At 40.7% G+C, this 25,826-nt stretch overlaps 1 pseudogene; it reads left to right on the forward strand.

The window, feature by feature from the left end:
- Window positions 1-21,868: 21,868 nt before the first annotated feature.
- Window positions 21,869-22,706, forward strand: LOC129057621 (lysosomal Pro-X carboxypeptidase-like; annotated as a pseudogene).
- The last annotated feature ends 3,120 nt before the right edge of the window (window positions 22,707-25,826 follow it).

Consider the following 25,826-nt stretch of genomic DNA (forward strand, 5'->3'; position numbering starts at 1 on the left):
GTCACGTATGTAGAAAATGCCAAAGAATCCTCCTAAAACTAATAAGAACAAATAAACGAGTTTAGCAAGGTTGTCTGACACAAGATCAGTATGAAAGAAATAAGTTGTAATTGTATATGCTAGCAATGAAAATTAAAAATAAAATTAAGAAAATAATTCTGTTCATTATAGCCTCACAGAGAATAAAATAAGAATAAATTAGTAAAGAAAATACAAGACTCATACATGGAAAACTACAAAACATTGTTGAGAAAAATTAAAGACAAGCTAAATAAATGGAGAGATATCCCAAGTGCACATGGATTTCAATATTATCATGATGGCAATTCTCCCCCAAATTGATTTGTTAACCTAACACAATCCCTATCAAACACCCAGGAAGCTTTTTTTGTGAGAATTGATAACCTCATTTAAAAACATCTATATAAAAATGCAAAGGATCTGGAGTAGCCAAACAATTGTCTAAAAGAGAAGAAATTAGGGACTGACATTACTCAATTTGAAACTTACTCTAAAACTACACTTTTTAAGACTATATGGTACTAGCACAAGGATAGATATATAGATCAGTGGAGTGGAATTATAAGTCTAGAAATAAACCCTCACATTTACAACCAAATGATTTTCTAAAAAGGTTCCAGAGAACTCAGTTCAATGATGAAAGGGTAATCTTTTCAAAAAACATTGCTGGGACAATTTAATAACCACACGCCAAAAAAAAAAAAAAGAGAAAGAACTTAGGCTCTCATTTCACAGTATAAACAGAAAAATTAATCCACAACGGATCATAGACATAAATGTAAGAGATAAAATTATTCAACTTGTAGAAGAAAACATAGAAGACAATTTTTTCTAACCTTACATTAGGCTATATATTTTTATGAGTGACACCAAAAGTAAGATCCATACAAGAAAAAAATTTATAAATTGGACCCCATCAAAATTGAAAACATTCATGCTTTAAAAAATACCACTAAGAAAATAAAAAGATAAGCCAAAGACTCAGAGAAAAATGCTTGCAAATCTTATAAAGGACTTATATACAAATTATATAAAGAGCTCTCCAAACATATATTGATAAGAAAACAAATAACCGAATATGAAAATGGTCAAAAGAATTGAATAGACATTTCACCAAAAAATTATACAAATGGCTAAAAAGCTCTTGAAAAGATGTTCAACAATATTAGTTACTAGGGAAATGCAAATTAAAACCGTGATGAGCTACAACTACATGCTCACTGGGATGGCTATCATCAAAAAACAGACAAGACCAAGTGTGATGAGCATATGGAGAAATTTTAACCATCACATGTTGCTGATGAAGATTTAAAAGAGTGCAGCCACTTTAGACAAGTCTGGCATTTTCTTAGAAAGTTAAACTTAACCGCTTGATTCAGCAATTCCACTCCTAGTAATCTACCTAAGATAAATGAAAGCACATGTCCACACATAGACATGTTTGCAAATACTCAGAGCAGTATCATTCATAACAGCTCAAAACTAGAAACAACACAAGTGTCTATTAATTGGCAAATGAATAAACAAAGTGTGTCTTATGCATACAATGAAACACTCTTGTGAAAGTCTTGTCGAACTCAACTAAAACAGAGTTGAGAAACCAGGAGGGAAAAGCCCTGGGGACACATACCATCTCTCCAAAACTGTAATTCTCTGCAAGCCCAGTTGCTAAAACTGCCTGCTGTAAACTGAAACCAGTTTTATCTACAGCTGCTGAAATAACTTGCTGCAATTCTAAGACTAGTTTTACCCACTACCATCACTTACCGGTTAGAGCTTGCCAGCTCCCTGAAACCTTAGTAGAGCCAACGAACTTCTCAAAGAGCAACACGTAACATATCTCCTTTTTAAAAATAAAACCTCTAAACTTCTTCTTGTTCTTTGGACATACCAAAGACAACCCAGTTTGTGCGTATGTCTCAAATTGCAATTCTTTCTTCCCAAAGAAAATGCTACTTTTAGAAATTCGAGGGCCGGGCTCATGCCTGTAATCTCAGCACTTTGGGAGGCTGAGGCGGGCAGATCACGAGGTCAGGAGATTGAGACCATCCTGGCTAACACAGTGAAACCCTGTCTCTACTAAAAATACAAAAAATTAGCCGGGCATGGTGGCGGACGCCTGTAGTCCCAGCTACTCAGGAGGCTGAGGCAGGAGAATGGTGTAAACCCGGGAGGCGGAGCTTGCAGTGAGCCGAGATTGTGCCACTGCACTCCAGCCTAGGTGACAGAGCCAGACTCTGTCTCAAAAAAAAAGAAAACAAAAGAAATTCATCTCTATATATTTTCTTTGACTTCAACATTTTTCAGCAACAAAAAGGAAGAAAAAAAAACTACGGATACATAGACGAACCTCAAAAATAGTCTGCTAAAACAGAGTGAAAGAAGCCAAAGGCTACATATTGTATGATTCCATTTATATTAAATATCCAGAAAGGGTAAATTGACAGAGACAGAGAGCAGATTAGCAGTTGCCAAGGGGTGGGCAGAAGTGACTACAAACCAGTCTGAGGGAACTTTTTGGGTTAATGGGAATGATCTAAAACTGGATCATGGTGACAGATGCACAACTCTGTAAATTTGTGAAAAATCATTGAATTGAACACTTACAATAAGTGAATTTAAAAGTCGGTAGATTATGCCTTAATAAAGCTGTTTAAGGAGTCTCCCTGAGCCTATTCTGGCTCGGGAGGCTGCCCGATAAACAAACAAACAAATAAATAAATTTATTAATAAAGCTGTTTAAAAACTTGAAAACACGAACTACAGAAACCTAAAAATCCAACTGCAGCCCATTTGGTTCTGCTATGCTATGAATCATCTCTACTGCTGAAATTAAGTTAGACTTTGGAATGATTCGGTGAGTTTAGTGGATAGATCTCCAAGAAGCTTGGTTTTATGTACCCAATGACATTTAAAGAAATAAGCATTCAGTAAATATTGTCTTCTATTTACAGAAATGTACTGTTTTCTATGCTTTATTTAGTGCAAGCTTGCTTCACTTTTCAGGGGGTATTACTACCCTATATAAGCAATAATTAATTAAGAGCTCAGCTCCTGCACCTGAAGCCAACAGAAGGGCAAAGAAAGTCAAACGGATGTCTTCAAAACGAGTTTGATTTTTTGAGCAAAGTTATCTAATTATCACTAATGCACACATGTGCCATGGGTTGGAAAATATCTCCTTTCAGGAATAGCAATAATAATAATCAGCTGGCGGGGGACAGGGGCGGAAACAACTTTGAATTTTATATACTGGCAGTTGAAAGTGTAAATATAAAACTAATGCATGCATTTAATCAACTTTAGTCACTGTGACCAAGTGGGGAGGTTGTTGGATCAGAACTGTTTAAGGAAGAAAATGGGTTGGAGGGGGACAGATTTGCCCTACCAGATATCAGACTTATTTTGGAACATTAGTAAATTTAAAAGTGATATCGGCATTGTGATATATGAATAGACCAATGAAACCAGAGAGCCAGAAACAGTCATATAATCTATAATATTATAATCTTTAAAATGATACATTATACTACATTGAACTGAAACATTTCTATTCAATGACAACAAAAATAGAAACTAAGTTAGAAAACAGTTATAGCAGGTGGGGGGAAGGGGTGGTCAACAATTTTCTGTGAATAGCCAGATGAAAAATATTTTCGGCTTTGCAGACCACATGCATCTCTGTTGCCACTGCTGCTGCTGCTGCTTTCTTCTTTCTTCGCAATCTTTAAAAATGTAAAAACATTAGATTACATTAAAATTAGTTTGGGGTGTACAAAAATAGGCCATCAGCAAGGACCATAGTTTGCCAACCCCTGATCCACAGTATTCGAGAAGATAATTTCAACCACTATAAACAACAAAGGTTTAGTAATTAGAATATAAAATGACTTATGAGCAAATCGGTAAGAATAGAGACAATCCAACAGGAAGATGAGCAAATGATATGAACAGGAAATTAAATAGCTAAGAAACACATATGGCAACAAATGCATATGGAAAGAGGAAAATATAACATCTATGAGATAACATTGCACATCCTTCCTTTTTTAAAAAAAATAAAGTATAAACTGTTTCAGAAGAGGCAGATTAACTTCAATTCTTACACAGCTGGTGGGAGTGTAACTGGTTTAAACACTTTGGAAAGCAATTTTGCATTATATAGTAAGTTTGAAGATGCACATACCCTGTAACCCAACCTCTAATAAGTGCTAAGGGAAAAATGGGAAACCACTTAATGTCCAGTAGTGGGGCAATGGATAGTCAATTGTGGCATTTATAAATGGACTACATGTGTATAATGTAAATACAAATAAATGGCAGTTAAATGAATGATAAATAATATATACTTACATAGACAAATCCTATAAAAGTTTGTTGCATCAAAAATTATATTGTAAATTAAAAACTGAGAATAGGTAAGATGCTGTGAAGAAGTTAGTGACTCTTGTTTCTCCAGACATTAAAACTTGTTATAAAGCTATGGTGATTAAGACAGTATGGAACTCTCAGGGATAGACAGACAAAGTGATGGGACAAAAGAATCCTAGAAATAAAGCCATGCATGTATGGAAAAGAATAGCACTGTAGATCGATGAAAAAGATAGACTTCCCAGTAAATGACACTGGAACAATTGGTTATCCATAAGGTGAAAGAACAGAACTGGATCATTGCCTTACTCCATATACAACCATCAATTTCAGGTAGATTAAATGCTTAAATAACAAAGCTGACCTTTAGAACTCTAAGAGAAAAATATAAGAGAATATATTTATAATGCCAGCATAAAGTTTTCTTGGCTGGGTACTGTGGCTCACTCCTGTAATCTCAACACTTTGGGAGGCCAAGCCAGGGAGATTGCTTAAGGCCAGGAGTTCAAGACAAGCCTGGGCTACATAGCAAAAAAAATTGATCTCTATAAAAATTTTTAAAAATTGACTAGGCATGGTGGCACATGCCTGTAGTCCCAGCTGCTCAGGAGGCTGAGGCAGGAGGATCACTTGAGCCCAGGAGTTGGAGCCTACAGCGAGCCATGGTTGTGCCACTGCACTCCAGCCTGGGTGACAGAGTAAGACCTTGAAAAAGAAAGAAAGAATGAAGGAATGAAAGAAGGAAAGGAAGGAAGGAAAAGAAAGAAGGAAGAAAGGAAGGAAGGAAGGAAGGAATGAAGGAAGGAAATTTTCTTAACCCCCAAAGTGGTAACCAGAAAAGCAAATGACTGATACATTTGACAACATTAAAATGAAGACTGTTTCTTCCTCAAAAGATATCATAAAAAATGAAAAGGCGAGCCACAAACTAAAAGTCAATATTTTCAACATATGTAACCAACAAAGGGTTAGTATCCAGAATATATGAAGAATACTTACAAATCAATAAGAAAAAAGACAAACTCAATAGAAAAATAAACAGATGACTGGAACAGTCTCTTCACAGAAAAGAAGCTGAAAGTGGCAATACTTATCGGTGAATTCTTTTTCTCAGCATGGAACGTCCCTGAGAAAGAGAATGCGCACCTACGGGTAGGTCTTTGAACTGGCCCCCCTGGGGCGTACCTGTCTCTTATGGTCGAGATTGCAGAGGTGAGATAGGATCCAGTCTCCCATAGCTCTCCCAGGCTTATTAGGAAGAGGAAATTCCTGCCTAATAAATTTTGGTCAGACCAGTTGATCTCAAAACCCTGTCTCCTGATAAGATGGTACCAATGACAATGGTGCCCGAAACTTCATTAGCAATTTTAATTTCGCCTCGGTCCTGTGGTCCTGTGATCTCGCCCTGCCTCCACTGGCCTTGTGATATTCTGTTACCCTGTTAAGTACTTGATGTCTGTCACCCACACCTATTCGTATACTCCCTCCCCTTTTGAAAATCCCTAATAAAAACTTGCTGGTTTTTGTGGCTTGTGGGGCATCACGGATCCTACCAATGTGTGATGTCTCCCCCCGGACGCCCAGCTTTAAAATTTCTCTCTTTTGTACTCTGTCCCTTTATTTCTCAAGCCAGCTGATGCTTAGGAAAATAGAAAAGAACCTACATGATTATTGGGGCAGGTCCCCTGAAATTTGGTGCCCTTTTTATATGAAAAGATGATCAGTATCATTAATAATCAGGGAAAGACAATTTAGGCCATAGCAAGACATCATTTTGTCCTTAGGAGCTTAGCAGGTGTGGGAGGGACTGTGAAACACCCAGGACACTTATACGCTTCTGGTAGGGGTATAAACTGGTCAAGACTCTGGTGGGGGTATAAACTTGTAGAACCACTTTGAAAAATGATTGTAATAATGCAAGGACCCAGAGATCCCACTCAGGTATTTTTACCACAGACAAATTATTTCATATATATATATACCAGAAAAAAGTATAATAATGTTCATAACAGCTATGTTTGTAGTAGCAAAAACTTGAAACAACTCAAATGTCCCATGGCAATACAAGATGCAGTGTGTTTATCCAATAGAATAGTAAACAGCAGTGAAAAGAAACAATGAACCATAATTACACTCACCAACACGAAATGAACCTCTCAAATATATGAAGTCAAGAGAGCATAGCTCCAGAAGAATACAAACAGCACAATGTTCTCTTCTGTTCACGGTTTAAACTCACTCAAAACTGAGCACTGTCATTCAGAATTACATATATTATGATAAACTATAAAGAAATATAAAGAATGGCCAGGCATGGTGGCTCACACCTGTAATCCCAGCACTCTGGGAGGCCGAGGCTGAGGCAGATGGATCACTTGAGCCCAGGAATTCAAGACCAGCCTGGGAAACGTGGTGAAACCCTGTGTCTACAAAAAATACAAAAATTAGCTGAGTATGCTGGCACACTCCTGTAGCCCCAGCTGCTGGGGAGGCTGAGGTGGGAGGACTGCCTGAGCCTGGAAGGTTGAAGGTGCAGTGGGCAGAGCTTGTGCCACTGCACTCCAGCCTGGGCGACAGAATGAGATCCTGTCTCAAAAATAAATAAAAATAAATAAATAAATACAAAGAAATGTAAAGAATAAGCACTCCACTCACGGAGGTAGTAATCTTCTATGTGGGGTCAGGGGGATGCAATTCAGAAGGAGGCACAGAGACTTCAAAAGTGTTGGCGATGGTCTACTTCTGCTGGGTAATGGATGGCACTTCTGCTGGGTAATGGACGGCACTTCTGCTGGGTAATGGATGCACAGGCGTTGGCTGTATTATGGTGATGACAATGTGTATATCACATATAATATTTTTTATCAAAAATTTCATGTTTAAAATAAAATTATATGGCAGAAAGAAAAATACACTAAGATATCATTTATGTAAATCTATAAAGCACAGAAAACAAGAGTGTATTTTGTTTCTGGAAACACACACATATAGAAAAAGTAGAACAGCCACATAAGGATACACATGAATATAATCAATTTTGGGCATTTTTGGTGAAGAATGGTGTTGGTATGTGTGTGACAAGGAGATTCCAATTGTGGTCTGTAACTTTCTCTTTAAAACATTAAAAAACTCAAGGTAAGATAGCAACGTATCGATACTTGTTAACTCTGACTGTTGGGTACATAGGTGTTAGGAATAGGGTCTCTAGACTTAGGGCGTGTGTGCATGCACACACACACACATACACGCACAAACACACATACACACACACACACTCTCTCTCTCTCTCTACAGGACACCCAGTTAAACTGAATTTCAGACAAAAATCAACAACTTTTTAGTACAAATAATTTTAATAAAAATATGCCCCATTGGGACAGCCTATGATTTATCTGACATCCCTACTTATATTGATCTCTACATCTGAAATATAGGGAAAATATGTTTGTCCTGTTTATGTAAATTATGAAAAAATTAGCCAGCAATTATGTGTTTAGTGTGCACAAAATGAGGGGGGGCTACTACAGAGGGTCTTGCCCCTCTGCCATGGAATCAGTGCACCAGACTCATCCCACCAGCTGCCAGGACCTTCAAGGATTTCTGACCGGATCCATTTGCTCAGATTATTTAACTCCAAAAGCAAATATACCCATCATTTAAACATGGTAATTACTATTTGCTATGTGCTGAACACTTGACATGCATTATCTCATTTAACAATTCCACAGCAGCTCTGTCCTGGTACTATTTTTCCTAGTTTTCTTATAATTTCTGGTACTTCCCCAAGGCCCAGAAATTTGCCAGTGTCACACAGTGAGTCAGGGGTTCCAAAGCCATCGTTCTTTCCACCGGCCCTCCTACCCGGCAGCACGTACGCAGCAATCTTTCCCAGTCCTTCATGTTCCCTCCCCTCCTGGGCTTCCCTATCCCTTTCACATCTGGTTCCTCCTGCAGCAAGAGGCATTAACTAACCTTGTGCTTTTATCTTTCTAGATACAGAAGACCACCCTACTTAGACTGCATACTTCTTTCCATATCACTGCCCAGCCCAGCTCCAAATTTCTGCCAAACTAGTGCCTCGTGGGGAGAGGGCACTCAGGACGTATTTGCCAGTTGGCGGGTCAGCATTTTCTCTAAGGGCATTCTGGAAAGCAGCCGTGGACTTGGCCACTTCCAGCAGTTCTACTTTAAACACAAAGTTCCTTGGCTTCCAATTTCTACATTAAAGTGCTCCAGTTCCTCTGGTCAGCAGAGAACATCCTTGGGGTCTCGCAGCCCCTGCAGACATCATCCAGGCAGCCCAGAGACAATGTCCTTGTGAGCTTCTGTGTGTAAACAGCCAAGTCCATGCCTACTGCTTCGTTTTAAAATGCCCCAAACACAAACCCTTTTTGTCATTTAGAAGAGCATGGAAAAGCTCCTTCTGCCCCACGGAATAACAAAAGACCAGTTGGCTTCCTTTCAAATGTGCTAATTGCCCAGCTTCCAAGTTTCAGCTTAAGGCCCATTTTTATGCCTGACTTAAAAATAAAGCCCTGACAATATGGTCTTGAATGGAAATGCTGACCACACTAGCTGATGAGAACAAGCAGCTATTCCAGGAAAGAAAACAATGGAGGCAGGCAGCGCGCACATATTCCCTCTGGCCTATGTGGGACTGTTTGTTTCCAGGCGACCTGCCGGCCCTACAGCTGGCTCCAGGCTCCAGAGCCCAGACCCAATCCTGACTTCTTTACTAGAAGTTTGAGGAAATGCGATCCTATCTTTCGGTTCTCTCTGGATAAAAGTGGAACTAGCTTTGTTTTGTTGTTGCTTTTGTTTTTTTCCAGTTCTGTCATAGGGAAAGTTTGGACTCCCACACTTAGGGGGCAAATCCTTCTGAAACCCCAGATAATGGATGTGCACACACGGACTTGGGGACAGGTTGTGTGCAGCAATTTGGAGGCTAGGCAGCATTTAAAACTATAGCCACAGCCTGGCCGGTGGCTCATGCCTGGAATCCTAGCACTTTGGGAGAGTTGAGGCGGGCAGATCACCAGAGGTCAGTAGCTCGAGATGAGCCTGGCCAACATGGCGAAACCCCATCTCTACTAAAAACATAAAAACTAGCTGAGTGTGGTGGCAGGCACCTGTAATCCCAGCTACTCGGGAGGCTGAGGCATGAGAATCTTTTGAATCCAGGAGGTGGAGGTTGCAGTGAGCCGAGATTGCTCCTCTGCACCTCAGCATGGACAGAGTGAGACTCGTCTCCAAACAAACAAACAAACAAACTATAGCCATAAATAAATAGGCCTTCCAGACCACCTGAAACAAGTCTCAACCAAAATGACCAGAAGGATCTTACTAAGATCACTTTTCTGGAGTGATGCAGAGAGCTGACATTATAACCCAAATGATTTGGAACCCAACCCAAAGTTTAACAGCTCTGTCTGGATAACAGCCTCGTGTTTTATGTCAATGGAGGAATCACCTCCAATTCTAACCAAAACAAGCGAGAAGCTTATCTGTGTTATTCATCATCTCCTTTCATTTAAATTCCTCAGTGGGGCTGGTATTATTGTTCCCATTTCACAGATGAGGATTCTGAGCCCCAGAGAAGTTACGTTAGTTAAATAAGTGACCCCAGATTGTGCTGAGATGAAATTCAAAACCAAGAGTGAGATGCCACACTGCCCCACCCTTGCTACTCAAAGAGTGGTCCGGGGACCCGTAGCAGCCACGGCATCAGCTGGGCAATTGTGAGAAAGGCAGAGTCCCAGGCCCCGCCCCAGATTCCTGAATCAGAATCTGCATTTTGATCCCAGGCTTCACACGCACATGAAAGTTTGTGAAGTGCTGGCCCACACCGCAGGCCTTCTCAGATGACCGTGCTGCTAAACAGACATAGAACCGTGAGGATCTTAGAAACTGGATGCGACGTGAAGCCTGGTGTCTAAGGAGAGTGGGGTGCCAGGTGGAAGGAAATGCAGGTTTCAAGCATAGCAGTTACATATGTCTCAGAGGACTACCTTGGATGCCAGTGTATAAAGGAACAAAGTCTCTGGATTTAGAAATTTTATGTTCAATCCTGGTTCTGCCATTTACAGGCTACAAAACCTTGGGAAACTTGTTCAATTCTCTGACTCTCAGCTTGTTTTCAAAGTAAGAGTAATGCTAGATCTGAGGTTGTTCTGATGTTAAGTGAGACCATATACACACAAACATACTCCATAGGCACTCTGTATCTTTTTTTTTTTTTTTTTTTGAGATGGAGTCTAGCTTTGTCACCAGGCTGGGGTGCAGTGCATGGTCTCGGCTCACTGCAACCTCTGCCTCCTGAGTTCAAGTGGTTCTCCTGCCTCAGCCTCTGGGTAGCCGGGATTACAGGCACGTGCCACCACGCCCAGTTAACTTTTTGTATTTTTAGTAGAGATGGGGTTTCACCATGTTGGCCAGGCTGGTCTTGAACTCCTGACCTCAAGTGATCTGCCCACCTCGGCCTCCCAAAGTGCTGGGGTTACAGGCATGAGCCACCGTGCCCAGCCAGCCCCTCTCTATCTATGTGTTCCACATGCCTGGATTCAATCAACCATGGAGCAAAAATGTTTGAAAAAAAAAGTGTCCGTACTGAACATGTACAGATATTTTTCTTGTCATTATTCTCTAAACAATACAGTATAACAACTGTTTACATTGTATAAGGTATTATAAATAATCTAGAGATGATTTAAAGTATTTAAGGTATATGGGAGGATGTGCATAGTTTATATGAAAATGCTATACCATTTTATATCAGAGACTCCATCCTGTGGGATCTAGGCATGGGGGGAGGCTCCTGGAACCAATCCCCCACGAGTCCAAGTGATGACTGTATATGCATATACACACACATATATGTACACACTGTCTGGATACATGTATATGTTCATATATAGACACACATATAATGTGGATATATGTGTATTACACACATGCGTACATATATGTATAATACACATGTGCACATATGTGTATTTACATGTGTATATATGTGTTTACATGCATATACACACGTATATATACACACATACATATATACACATACATATATGCACATTATATATACACGCACATATATGCCCATATATACACATACATATATGCATACATATACATACATATATACATACATACATAGACATACATATATATACCATACATATATACACATACATATATATACATATATACACCTATATATGTATGGGTATATATGGGTATTTGTATACATATATACACATACATATATATACCCACATATATACACATACATATATATACCCATATATAAACCCATATACACATACATATACGTACACATGTGTATATGCATACATATACACATACATATATATGTATGCATATACATGGGTATATGCATACACATATGCACATATAGGTATGCATAAACAATAAATGTGTATAAGTATACATATATACACATACATATATACCCATACATATATACACCCATACATATATATATACCCATACATATAAACACACACATATATATATACCCATACATATATACACATACATATATATACCCACATACATATATATGCTAAATCTTATCATATTATATTATATATTTTATATAACATCATATGTATTATATCCATACACACATATATGTGTTATGTATTATGCCCATATACACATATATAGGCATAATACATACTATGTTATATAAAATATATATATACCCATACATATATACACATACATATATATACCCATACACATATACATATACATACCCGTACATATATACACATACATATATATACCCATATATATACACATACATATATATACCCATACATATATACACATACATGTGTATAACCATATACACATACATATATTATATCCATATACACGTACATATTTTATATAACATAATAAGTATTATACCCATGTATGTGTATATGGGTATATAACATATGTGTATGTGTATTATACCCATATATGTGTATATGAGTATATAACATATGTGTATATGGGTATAATACATATTATATTATATAAAAATATATGTGTATATGGGTATTATATATGTATGTGTATATAATATATATGGGTATATATATGTATGTGTATATATGTATGGGTATATATATGTATGTGTATATGTGTATGGGTATATATACATTTTATATAACATAGTATGTATTATACCCATATGTATGTGTATATGGGCATAATACATAACACATATATATGTGTATATGGGTATAATACTTATTATGTTATATAAAATATATAACATAATATGATAAGATGTAGCATATATATGTATATGGGTATATATATGTATGTGTATATATGTATGGGTGTATATATGTATGTGTTTATATGTACGGGTATATATATGTATGGGTATATATGTATGTATATATGTATGTATATGTATGCATATATGTATGTGTATATATGGGCATATATGTACGTGTATATATAATGTGCATATATGTATGTGTATATATGTATGGGCATGTATGTTCATATGTGTATGGGCATATATGTATAGGCATGTATGTGCATATATGTATGTGTATACATGTACGTGTATATATATGTATGAGTATATGTGGGTATATATGTATGTATATATGTATGCATGTGTATGTATGCATATATGTATGTGTATATATGGGTATATATGTATGTGTATATATAAGTATATATATGCAGGTGTGTGTATATGCATGTGTGTCATTCCCTTGGAATCTGTCAGGGATTGGTTCCAGAAGCCCCCCACATGCCAAAATCCCACAAATGATGAAGTCCTTGATATAAAATGGTATAGTATTTGCATGTTACCTATGCACATCCTCCCATATACTTTAAATACTTAAATACTCCTGTGTACCTTAAATATACACGTGTGTGTATATATGTGTATACTATATGTGTGTATATGCATATATAAATATATCCAGACACAGTGTGTATATACACATATATATGTACATAGTATGTACATATACACATGCATAGATGTGTGATTGGAATGTCACAGGATATCAATAAGTGGATACTGTTAATATACATATTAAATGTTATGTCAACCAGCATCTGAGGGTACATTAAAAAAGAGTTTTCTTGTAAACAACAGAAACCTCTCCGGCCATTTCATGGGGTTCATTACTATTAGATGGTTTACAAAATCCCTTGAAGAGCTGGAGAAGCTGACTATAGGCAGGTGGTTCCAGGAACAATTCCCAGCCTCAGCAGCATGGTCCGAAGCACCACCCTGCAGAAAGCCATCCATCAGTAAGGGGTCACCACCACAGTCACACAGCCTCCTTGGCCCTCCAAGCAGGCAGAATGACTGATTGTCTTGCACTGACCCTGCCCCTCTTGGCTCAGGTCCCAGTGGAAGAAGCCTCATGCTTGCCTCTCTCATTGGTGGAATCTGAACCCATCAGAGCCCTGGTTGCAAGGAAACCCGGGAAATGGAGTTTTTAGCTTTTTGTCGGCTACAAAACAAGGAGGCACTCCAGAAGGCCATGGAATGGGTGACAGGTGACAGTCTAGTATCCACCACAGGGAGCTGTAAGCTTTGCTATTCCCTAAATAGAACAATCTGATTTAGGGTTCAGGGCCTGGTCTGGGGCAGGGACTATGAGGTGGTGATGGGGTGGGGTGGCTGGTTGTGGATAAGGACAGATCAGCAGGTGTCAAGAACTGGAAAGCAGAATGTCGCTGGGAGCTGCCGATAGTTAAGTGTGTTCATGTTGGGGACCGTATCAGACTGACACACAGCTGGAATTCAGGGACCACTGCTGGCCAGGACTTCTGGGGCTACATTAACCTGGCTGTCTTTCTGTGCCCGTGTCTGCTCACTCGGAACCCAAGCTCCATCTGGGTATCCCCAATCCCCACTGCAGTGCCCAGTCCAGCCTGGCCTTTCTTGGCCATGCTCCCTGCTCAAAACTGTAAAGGCGGGGGGTGGGAGGGGGACTAAGGGCTTAACGAATCACAACTGACCCTTAAACATCACAGGTTTGAACTGCACAGGCCTGCTTATGCTCAGATTTTCTTCCACCTCTGCCACCCCTGAGAAAGCAAGACCAATCCCTCCTCCTCCTCAGCCTACTCAACGTGAAGAAAATGAGGATGAAGAACTTAATGATGATCTGCTTCCACTTAATGGATAGTTAATATATTTTCTCTTCCTTAGGATTTTCTTAGTAACATTTTCTTTTCTCAGTTGACTTTATTGTAAGCATACTCTGTGTGTGTGTGTGTCTGTGTGCGTGTGTGTACCATACAAAATATGTGCTAACCAATCAACTGTTTATGTTATCAGTAAGGCTTCCAGTCAACAGTAGGCTATTAGTAGTTATATTTTCGGAGAGCCAAAAGTTATACAGAGATTTCTGACTGTGCAAGGGGTGGGGGAGGTTCAGTGCCCCTAACCCCTATGGTATTCAAGTGTCAACTGTAGTTAGTCCCAGATACGTGTCTGAATGTCACTGGAGCCTTCCAGTAGTGAGTTTCCAAGCCATGGAAGCGTGCAGCAGAGGACAGACAGCCACTCATCAGGGGTGCTGGCCAGAGGGCCTCGAAGATTCTTCCTAACCCTCCAGGTCAGTACTGCTATGAGACACAATGTCTTAAACTTCCAAAAAGAGACTCTGCTCGGGGGGAAGCTAGGCCCTGTGGCTGATTGAAAGGAAAAATCTGGAGCCAGGTTCTCTCCAACCTGCAAATCATCCCCAGAGCGGTGTCTGCCTCCTTCATGTGCTTAAGCACCTGACCATGGGGTGCCTTATAAGGAGGGGATTATACTCTTATCCCTGGTTTTAGACAATTAAAGCACTGTTCTGTGTGCTAGTGACCCAAAACAGTTAATGCTCTTCCCAAAGGGGCCCAGCTTAGGCACTGGAAGGATTTGGGGAAAAGCCCACTTTCACAAACTAATCAGAGTTGACATAGAAATAGATCCTTTTTGTCAAATTATGAATGTCTATGGACCACAACTGGTTGAGAACCTGGAAAAAAACAAACCAAATCAAACCAAATGACGTGTTGAGCAGATAGGATTATGATAAGGTTCTTTTTCTCTTTTATTTGGATTTCTGTTAATATTTTTAATGAAATTTCTTCTTGGGCGTCAAAAAAGAAGAAATCATTTCTCTGAACTTAAAGGGCCTTTTATTAATCATTATAGTAGGAAGACGAACATGTTCCTAAATTTATCTCATTTTGTCTTTGGTGGCCGATGTAGTGGGCTGAAGGCTTTGGTCTGTATATTAATAATTCCAAATACGAATTGCCTGAGCCTCGGCAAACCCTGCAGTTTGCCATCTATGTGTGCTCATTGTTTTGGTTGGTTTGGTTTGACACAGCTGGGTGGGTGGCATTGTTTGGGGTGTTGGTATCCACACAGCATCAGAAGGGACAGGACACTGGGGCCTTTTCCTTTCTTATATATTCGTCCACAGTCAACAGGCTTTGACACTGACTGCTGGATAAAGATGGCAGATTGAACACCTGCATCTAATTCTGACCTCTCCTGAAGCCCTACCAAATCACAGTAAAGAGAGAACAGGAGGGAACAGGAGAGCGAACAAGGAGGTTCTGGAAGTTGAAAAACTGATGAAAAACAAATCTGGCAATGCAGAAAGCTGAGCTTAACGTGATTTCCAACATAGCACGCGCAAACAGCTCAAGAAGGCACTTCTGGAAGTGAAGGTAAAGCAATTGGCTCTGCAGTTTCCCCAACCCCACTCCACCACTGCCTCTCCCCAACCCCATCAGGAGACTGGAGATGCAGTCTGTGGAGAAAGCAGAGAGTCTCAGGACTGAGAACATTAGGCACAATGGAAGGTAAGGCTCCTAAAAGCACGAGAGAATGAAATGAGTTATGTCTGCTGGAAGCTGTGGTGGGCAGCCTCTCCTCTCACTCAGCTCTCAGAATGTAGGCAGGCGTATCTTCTCCCTCTAGGCAAGATGCTGGAAGCTTCTCCTCAGGGGAATCAGATGGCCCAGGAAGAGAAACCTGAAAGTACTGATGTCAGGGGTTCCCCAGCACACGGCCCAGCCAGATTACCCTACTGAGAAGTCAACAGTCAACAACTCCCACCCACCTCCCCATCACATTCCCCCAGTACAGAATGTCCAGTCAGCCTTTCACTCCTGGACTCTAAACCCAGGGAGATGGTGCCTTTAAGAGATGGCTCTAAATCCATCCCATTTGACCTTCCCGGTGGAGCTATCTTGAATCTCCTCCTGTCAAATAATAGATCCTTCTAATCAGCAGTGGAAACCCAATCAAGTCGCTTCCATCTTTAGTATCCTTCCTTCATGCCCCATTGTCTCCAGCTCCACACCATACTTCTTCTCCCCATTAAAGTCACATTTTCTCACTTTCCAGTTATATTTCAACCCACTGCATCCTATCTTCTATCTCACAACCCAGAAAATCTGCCTCACCCAAGGAAGGGCATGGGAATTGCTAACAACAACAGACATCTTGGTCCTTCTCAACTTGGCAGCAACATTCAATAGTGTTGATCATCAACTTCCTAAAATATTCTCTTCCATCACTTGCCACAGGCATCCTCTTCTCCTAGTTTCTCTCCTGTTTCGGTGACCACTACTCAGCTTCCTTTGCTGCCTCATCCTCCCCGACCCAACCTATAGATCCTGGCATTCTTCGGGGTGCAGTCCTGGGCTTTCTATTTCTCTGTGCTCTCTCCTTAGTGGATCCTATTCATTTGATTCCCGAATGTGTACCTTCAAATCAGACCTCTCCTTTTTGTCCAAAGTCATTCTTGGAATTCTAACTGGACTCACCATTTCCCCTCCAAATTCACCCTTCCTCCAAAGCCCCTGTGGTAAATGGTCAATATCGGTAGAGTTGCTCAAGTTGAACACCACATTGAGAGTCATCTTTGACACCTTCTTCATGTCCCATGTCCAAGTCTTTACTAAGTCCTGTTGATTATATATTCAAAACATACCACGAGTCCATCTCTTTCTGTCCATCTTCATGACCAAGCACCCCAGTCCAGGCCCCTGTTGTCTCTTGCCTCCTGACGACTTTCCTCATATTCATTCTTGCCCTTCAGTATGTGGGATATGATGAGGTTTCTCTTCGAATAATCTGATCAATATTTTATTCTTTAATTCATAGTACCCCCTCTTCTTTTTCTCCTTTCTTCCTTTTAGCCTTTGTTAAATGCCCAAGCATGCTGCAATACCAGGAGTTATCAATACCAGCTCACATTCCTTTCCTTATTTAAAAAAAAAGACTAACTTTCTAGCTCATTACAGACACTCCTTTTCCCCTTCATCTCCACTTTCTTTTAGGTGCCCACCCTTTCTATAAAAAAAATCAAATGTTTAGCTCACCGAAATTAGTTTAAATTATACAACCCGACCCCGGCCAATGGGGAAAGGGTACAGGGGCAAGACTTGTGTCAAAAATAAAGGTGCTCGTGCCACTTTGTTCAAGTGTGCTCTCATGGCAACTGGCCAAAGAGGCACCCCTCTACGCAAAAGTAAAATTGCTTTGCTAAAAATCCTTTGTTCGAGTGTTCAATTTCCTTAAGATTTTAAGCGTTATTCCTAACAAGTATCACTCCCCCTGCTTCAAACACTCCAGTGGGTGCACTTTCTATTGCATCCAGGATGGGAACAAAATCTTTAACTTGGCCTCTAAGACCCTGGGTAATCTAGTTCTTCCCCAGTTAGCTTATGTTCCTGCCATTCCAGCCTCTTGGGCATTCTTTCACTCCTTGCCCATGGGCCTTTGCCCTTGTTGCTTCCTCTGCTCCCCAGTATCCTTCTTTATTCTCCTCTATATTCAAATAACATTTCTTTATCCTTCAAATCTCCATTAAATCACTTATTTAAAAAATTATCTCTGATTCCCTACTCCTACACCACATTCCCATTTAGATAGGACCCCATGATGTTTGCTACGGTTTGAGAGTCCCCAGCAAAACTCATGCTGAAATGTAATTGCCAATGTCATAATGTTGGGAGATGGTGCCTTTAAGAGGTGACTAAGTCATTAAGAGGAATTGATGTCTTTCTCAAGAGGCTAGGTGAGTTCTCTCAGGAATGGATTAGTTCTTGCAAGAATAGGTTGTTACAAAGCCATGTTGCTTCTCTTGCTTTGTCTCTCTGCACATGCCTACTTCCCCTTCTGCTTCTTTTCCATACTGTGATGCAACACAAGCCTCACCAGAAGCCGAGCAGATGCCAGCGCCAAGCCCTTTGGCTTTCCAGCCACTGCAACTGTGAACCAAATAAATCTCTCTTCTTTATAAATTACTCAGCCCCGGGTAGTCTGTTATAGCAATACTAAACAGACTTAAGACAACGTCCATATTCTGTTATAGCAACACTAAACGAATGAAGACAATTTCAGTCTCATAGCAGTCACATTCTCCTTTGTAGCACTTGTATGACAGCATTAATTGTGCAAGTGTTGGTGCCTTCTCCACTAGATTATGCATGGTGAAGCTAGAGATAATGTCTGTCTTGTTCAATGACGTAACCTCAGAAACTACCACAGGGTCCAGAACATAGTACGTGGTCAATAAATATTTTAAATATGTGATCATGAAAGCTATTCTTGAATTCGAAGAACTCTTCCAGAGCACTTTTTAAAATTTTATTTTTGGGTCTGCAATCTTCTAGGAGAAAGGAAACAAATCTTATATTCTATGTCACCCTTTTAAAATCGCGATGTTTGTCTATCCTCAAATATACATTAGCATGTTACAGTAATTAGCGCTGTCTTATATTTTGCTATTTTTACTACGACAAAGGGGATGCCAGGGAAATTCCCCTTGTGAGTCCTGAGTATCCAATCAAATGTTGCCTTATTTCACGACTTCTTCCTTTTGGTCTTGAGACTAGCCCTTAAAGTGGCTCAACTTAACTGTAGGCCACAAGTTATATGAGGGGTCTTCAAAAAGTTCATGGAAAATGCATATGATGAAAGAACTATGCATTGGAAATGGAAATGGAAACTATGGTTTCCATTTTTTGCACCAAAATAAACTCGTACTAACTTGTTATAACATGTCTGAATGGGATCTAGTTTGAGGCACTAAGAATGGTTTCATCATTTTGAAAAGAACCCCTATCAGAGCAACATGAATTCTGCTAAAACTGAAGCAAGAACAAACATCAAATTTATGGTGATTCTTGGGTAGGAAGAACAGTGAAATCACTGATGCTTTATGAAAACGTAGGAATGATACTCTGAAGAAGTCAGCAGTTTATGAACAGATAGCTCATTTTAAGAAGGAACAAGATGATATGGAAGATGAAGCCCACAGCAGCAGACCATCCACATCAATTTTTGAGGAAAAAATTCATCTTATCCATGCCCTAATTGAGGAGGACCAATGATTAACAACAGAAAAAATATCCAACACCATACACATCTCAATTGGTTCAGCTTACGTAATTCTGACTGAAAAATTAAACTTGAGCAAACTTTCCACTTGATGGCTGCTGAAACTGTTGCACCCAAATCAGCTACAGACAAAAGCAGAGTTTTCAATGAAAATTTTAAACAAGGGGATCAAGATCCTGAAGCATTTCTTGAAGAATTGTAACAATTATAACAGGAGATGGAATGTGGCTTTACAGTATGATCCTGAAGACAAAGCACAATCTAAGCACTGGCTACCAAGAAGTGGAAGTGATCCAGCCAAAGCAACAGTGGACCAGTCAGGAGCAAGGATCATGGCAACAGTCTTTTGGGATGCTCAAGGTATTTTGTTAGTTGACTTTCTGGAGGGCCAAAGAACAATAGTATATGCTTATTCTGAATGTGTTTTGAGAAAGTTAGCTAAAGCTTTAGTAGAAAAATGCCCAGGAAAGCTTCACTAGAGAGTCCTTCTCCATCATAACAATGCTCCTGCTCATTCCTCTCATCAAACAAGGGTAATTTGGTGAGTGTTTCAGTGGGAAATCATTAGGCATCCACCTTATAGTCCTGATTGACTTCTTTTTTATATCTTAATCTTAAAAAATTCTTAAAGGGCACTCATTTTTCTTCGGTTAATAAATGTAAAAATGACTGTATTGACATGGTTAAATTCCCAGGACCCTCAGTTCTCTGAGGGTTGACTAGAAGGCTAATATCACTTACAAAAGTGTCTTGAACTTGATGGAGCCTATATTGAGAAAGTTTATATTTTTTATTTTAATCTGTTAGTTGTAGTTTTCCATGAGCTTTTTGAAGTCTCCTTGTATACAAGATGGTGCAACATGTAATAGTGCAGTAGTTTGATTCTAGGTTCAATGCTAGGTCTGAATTAAAGGCGTGTGAATGGCTGTTAGTGATGCAATCTGACTGTGGTTTATGTGTGCATGTTTGGGCCAGCCCTGAGTGCCCAGCCTCTCCTCATCACAGCCATGACCGCTCCCTCATCACAGCCATGACTGCTCCCAGCTAGACTAGCAGAGGAAGCAGCTCTTGGGCCTTTCCAACCTGGACTTTTTTGTTTTTTTTGAGATGGAGTTTTGCTCTTGTTGCCCAGGCTGGAGAGCAATGGCACAATCTTGGCTTACCGCAACCTTTGTCTCCCGGGCTCAAGTGATTCTCCTGCCTCAGTCTCCAGAATAGCTGGAATTACAAGTGCCCATCACCACACCCGGCTAATTTTTTGTATTTTTAGTAGAGATGGGGTTTCACCATGTTGGCCAGACTGGTCTTGAACTCCTGATCTCAGGTGATCCACCAGCCTCAGCCTCCCAAAGTGCTGGGATTACAGGCATGAGCCACCACGCCTAGCCCAGCCTGGACTATTTTTGTGCACTGCCCAACATCTGCTGGTGGAATTCTCCCTTGCTATAGACTAAATATTTGTATCCCCCTCAAATTTATATGTTGAAATGCTAATTCCCAATGGGATAATATTAGGAGGTGGGGCCTTTGGGAGACAATTAGGTTTAGATGAGGTCATGAGGATGGTATTAGTGTTCTTATAAGAAGAGTAAGAGACACCAGATCCCCGTCCTCTGCATGCGGGGACAGAGTGAGATGGTGGCCATCTGCAAGCCAGGAAGCGGTCCCTCTCCAGGAACCACATCAGCCAGAACCTTGATCTTGGACTTCCGGCCTCTAGAACTATGAGAAATAAATTTCCGTTGTTAAAGCCACTCAGTCTGTGGTATTTTGTTAGAATAGCCCAAGCCGTCTGACATTTCCCAGCCCCGCTTTCCATAAAGCTGCCCTATATTCTCCCCAGTCTAGGGGCTGTCCACTCCCTCCCAGCTCTGGGTGGAAGGCAGCTGTTGAATTTACTTTTGTTTAACTCTTATCTGGTGATACTTGGTTGTCTAAGGGCTTACTCAGAGAAAAATGATCTGCTCTTAAACTCAGCCTCAAAACTAGAAAATTACTTTTTAAATAGAGAAAACATTGATTTAACATGGCTTTAGACCTGCACCGCAGCCACCAGCCTGAGCCATGGGCCACCAAGCCCTCCTGCTCCTGCTCCTACTCCTGCTCCTGGCTTTCCTGGCGCCCTGGACCACCACAGCCCTCCAGCCAGCCTTAAGGACTCTCGGCAGCCTGCGCTCACCAGACAACCCCGCATCTCACCCGGCTGTTGCCGAGAACAACTCAGTTCTCCACTTCCAACTGAGGATTGATCATTTTGGATTTCATGCTGTGAAAACTTTTTAACAGCAGTATCTAATAGCAGATAAATATTGGAAGAAATATGACAGGGACATCATCTGGTTCCGCAATAATACGTGGTTCATGTGGGATGGGGCTGAGGAACTGAAAGCTATGTTGGTGTATGCGGAACAGCGATACTGCGGAGAGTCCCTGCCCTGTGATGACCCATTCAAGGATTCTGGACACTTGGATCTCCTGACATCAGAGCAAGCTCTGGCTGATTTTGCAGAGCTAATCAAACACTTGAAAAGAACAGTCCTAGGAGCTGAAAATCACCCTGTCATGGCCCTCTAGGGCCCCTATGGTGGCATGCTTGCAGCCTAGTTCAGAATGAAATACCCTCATATGGTAGTTGGAGCTCTTGCAACTTCTGCCCTTATCTGGCAGTTTAAGGATTTGGTATCTTGTGGTGTATTTATGAAGATCGTAACTACAGATTTTAGGAAACGTGGTTCATATTATTCAGAGAACCTCTGTAGGTCCTGAGATGCCATTAATCGACTCTCAAATATGGACGGTAGTTTGCAACGGCTTCCTGACATTCGACATTTGAAAGACTGGATCTCTGAAGACTGGGTGATGTGCAGTGGTGAGCTATCCTTACGCATCTAACTTTTTATAGCGTTTTTTGTTTGAACTTCACTCGTGGAACTTGAAGGAGTTTTCTGATAACTGTTTTAAACAGTGGGGTGTGAGACCAAGGCCCTCCTGGATCACTACTGTGTGTGGAGGCAAAAACATGAGTTCACACATGGACATCGTTTTCAGCAACGGCAAACTAGACCCCTGGTCAGGAGGTGGAGTAACCAAGGACATCACAGACACCTTGGTTGCAGTTACCATCTCAGAGGGGCCCACCGTTTAGATCTCTGAGCCAACATGGGCCTTTGGTCCCATGTCTGTGCTGTTAGCCCCCTCCTTGGAAGTTAGACACATGAAGAAATGGATCAGAGATTTCCACCACAGTGCAGGAGAAACTTTTGATCATTTTTAGTTTCTCCTTTTATGTTCACACCACCCACATTCCTGTTCACTTTGGTTTTCTACATGTAGTTACTTTCCCTTGTTCCTCACTCAATTTGATGGCACCGAGGGGAGACAGAAGAGAGGGTGATGGTGGTGACAGCAGCCATCTCAGGAGTGTGATTTCCTGGGCTCTTGCTGACTTTGTGCCACCTCCAGGAAGATTCTCTTCGTGATCACTCTCCCACACCATCAGTGGCCCTCATCACTGGAGCAGAGTTCCTGACTGCCTTTCACAGAGAAAGAGTCATTTCCTGTGTTTCTCCGCAAGCAGGGATTTCTCCTTGGTTTTGAGGTTGAAGTCTCTTTGACCCATTTATAAGACCCCACCCCTACTCCCCCACAAAAGGAAAAGCAGACGATAGATAAAAATGATGTAATTGCAGCTGGTAGGATGTCTGATGCCAATCCAGGAAATGGGAGCCATTTCTTTTGTACTGGATTTAATGATTTAGTGACTTTGAACTGTGTGGTATTTTTTTTCTTTTTTTTTTTGGTAGAGATAGGAGTTTAGCCATGTTGCCCAGGCTGGTCTCAAACTCCTGAGACTCAAGTGATCTGCCCACCTCAGCCTCCCAAAGTGCTGGGATTACAGGCATGAGCCGTCATGCCAGGCCTGTACTTTAAATAAATAATAAGCCTGGACCTTTAAAAAAAAAACATGGCTTTACATGCACAGGTACAGGCTGAGCTCACACTTACCATCCTTTTTAATTTCACCTATTATATTGATATACTGCAGTTGACTAAGTCATTCCCCTATTGTTGTTCTGTAAATTATTATCAAGTTTTTGTTACTACAAATAGCAGCAATCTGGACATTTTAATACTGATTGTTTTTCTCTAACTTTTAGATATTTCCTGAAAGTTTCCTGGTTAAAGAGTATGAGTTATCTCACGGCTTTTTTTTTTTTTTTTTGACACAGGGTCTGGCTTTGTTGTCCAGGCTGGAGTGCAGTGGCATGATCTCAGCTCACTGCAACCTCCACCTCCCAGGCTCAAGCGATCCTCCCACTTCAGCCTCCTGACTACAGGTGTATACCACCACACTCAGCTAATTTTTAAATTTTTTTTGTAGAGACGGGGTTTTGCCATGTTGGCCAGGCTGGTCTCTAACTCCTGAGCTCAAGTGATCCACCTGCCTCAGCCTCCCAAAGTGTTGGGATTACAGGTGTGAGCCACCACTCCCAGCCATCTCACTGCTCTTATAGCAAAGGCCACATTACTTTGCAAAAACCACAGTGATGTGTAGGGCACCAGTGATGTGCATATGAGCCTGCTGTATCTCATACTTAACCAGTACTGGGTCTTGTCATTTCTCTTTATTTGAAGTAGTTTAAAAGATACTTATTAAGTCCCTAGAATTATTTATTCATTTCTTTCTATGCAGAGTTGTTTATGTTGTAATGAACAAAATGCTAACACTCAGAAATCATTTTGGCAAAACAATTTCTGATTATTTTGCCAACTATCAGAAATCTCTGCCTGAAGACCCACAGATTCAACTCTGACACAGCCCTTTTCCTGTTCTTGAATGTGCAAGTTATTGGTTTTTAATATCAGTTACACTTGAAAGGATTTATGAGGACAAATGGTGAATGACAAAGCAAACAAACAGATAAGCAAGGAAGTATTTCCTTTTCCAACACAGGCTTCCTCAAAGTCACTGTGTTCGTTGCAGGCCATCTAGTGGATCCACGTGGGAAAAATACCCAGCGCCCAGGGAGGGGAGGGAGGGGAGGGAGGAGAGCCGTTCTTCTAGGTGAGCACATTTGGGGCAGGCTCTCTAGACACAGGACGCCAACTTAGGGTCCTGTTTCCTCACAGGAGGAAGAGTTGCAGGTTCCCCAGCTCCCAGCAGCTCCCGTGTACTATCATTCCACGTTTCCTGGGGAGATGATCTGGCCAGCCTTTTCCTGGCGTGGGTGTGTGGGAACCAGCAGGGACTGGAACACAGCTGTTAACATCTACTTATGAAACTGCTTAAAGCTGGGGGCTCAGTGAAAGGCACGACTTTCTAGCACAGAAAACTCCCCACAACTTTCGTAAGCTGAGGTGCCAACATTACAGGCTTTTATTCCTTCGCCAACCATTCATTTAGTCCCCTGTATATGAGCAATGCTATGTGCATTCTACAGGTGGCTGTAGCTGGGGCTGAGTCCAAAGTAGAGGAAAGGACTTAGTTGTGAAAAACCAGTAAGAGGTAGATGGCAATGAGATGAGCATGGGGCCACTGTACAACAGAGAAGCAGAGAAGGGTCCGTGGAGGAGGTGGAATTTTCTTTTTCCTCATAAGCTTAATTTTGGCTTTATTTAAACAAAATGATACATACTTATAAAAATTGATAAAAGTAAAAAATGAATAGTTCCCTCATTCCCCTATGCAATTCCATTCCCAACAGGTGACCATTGTTTAGAGTTGGCTTGGTATAATTAATTCCAGGAGGTGGATTTTAAACTGGGTCTTAAAGGATGAGACTTGGTCAGTGGAGGGGGTGGGATAAGAATGATGTGCTGGGACTCTGTGGAGTGGGAAGAGTTAACTATAGATGGACACAGTCCCATTATCATTGTGAAATTCTAATTCTCTAATATCCTCAGGTCCCTTGAGTTTCTGGCAGCCTTCATCATTTAAAAAAAAAAAGAAAGAAAAGAAAAAAAAAAGGAGGAAAAAAAGAGTTAATTCATTCCAGACACCTGGGTTCCCTCAGTTTTTTTT

The sequence above is a fragment of the Pongo abelii genome, chromosome 12, assembly GCF_028885655.2.
Source record: "Pongo abelii isolate AG06213 chromosome 12, NHGRI_mPonAbe1-v2.0_pri, whole genome shotgun sequence".
In the NCBI taxonomy this organism is placed as follows: Eukaryota; Metazoa; Chordata; class Mammalia; order Primates; family Hominidae; genus Pongo; species Pongo abelii.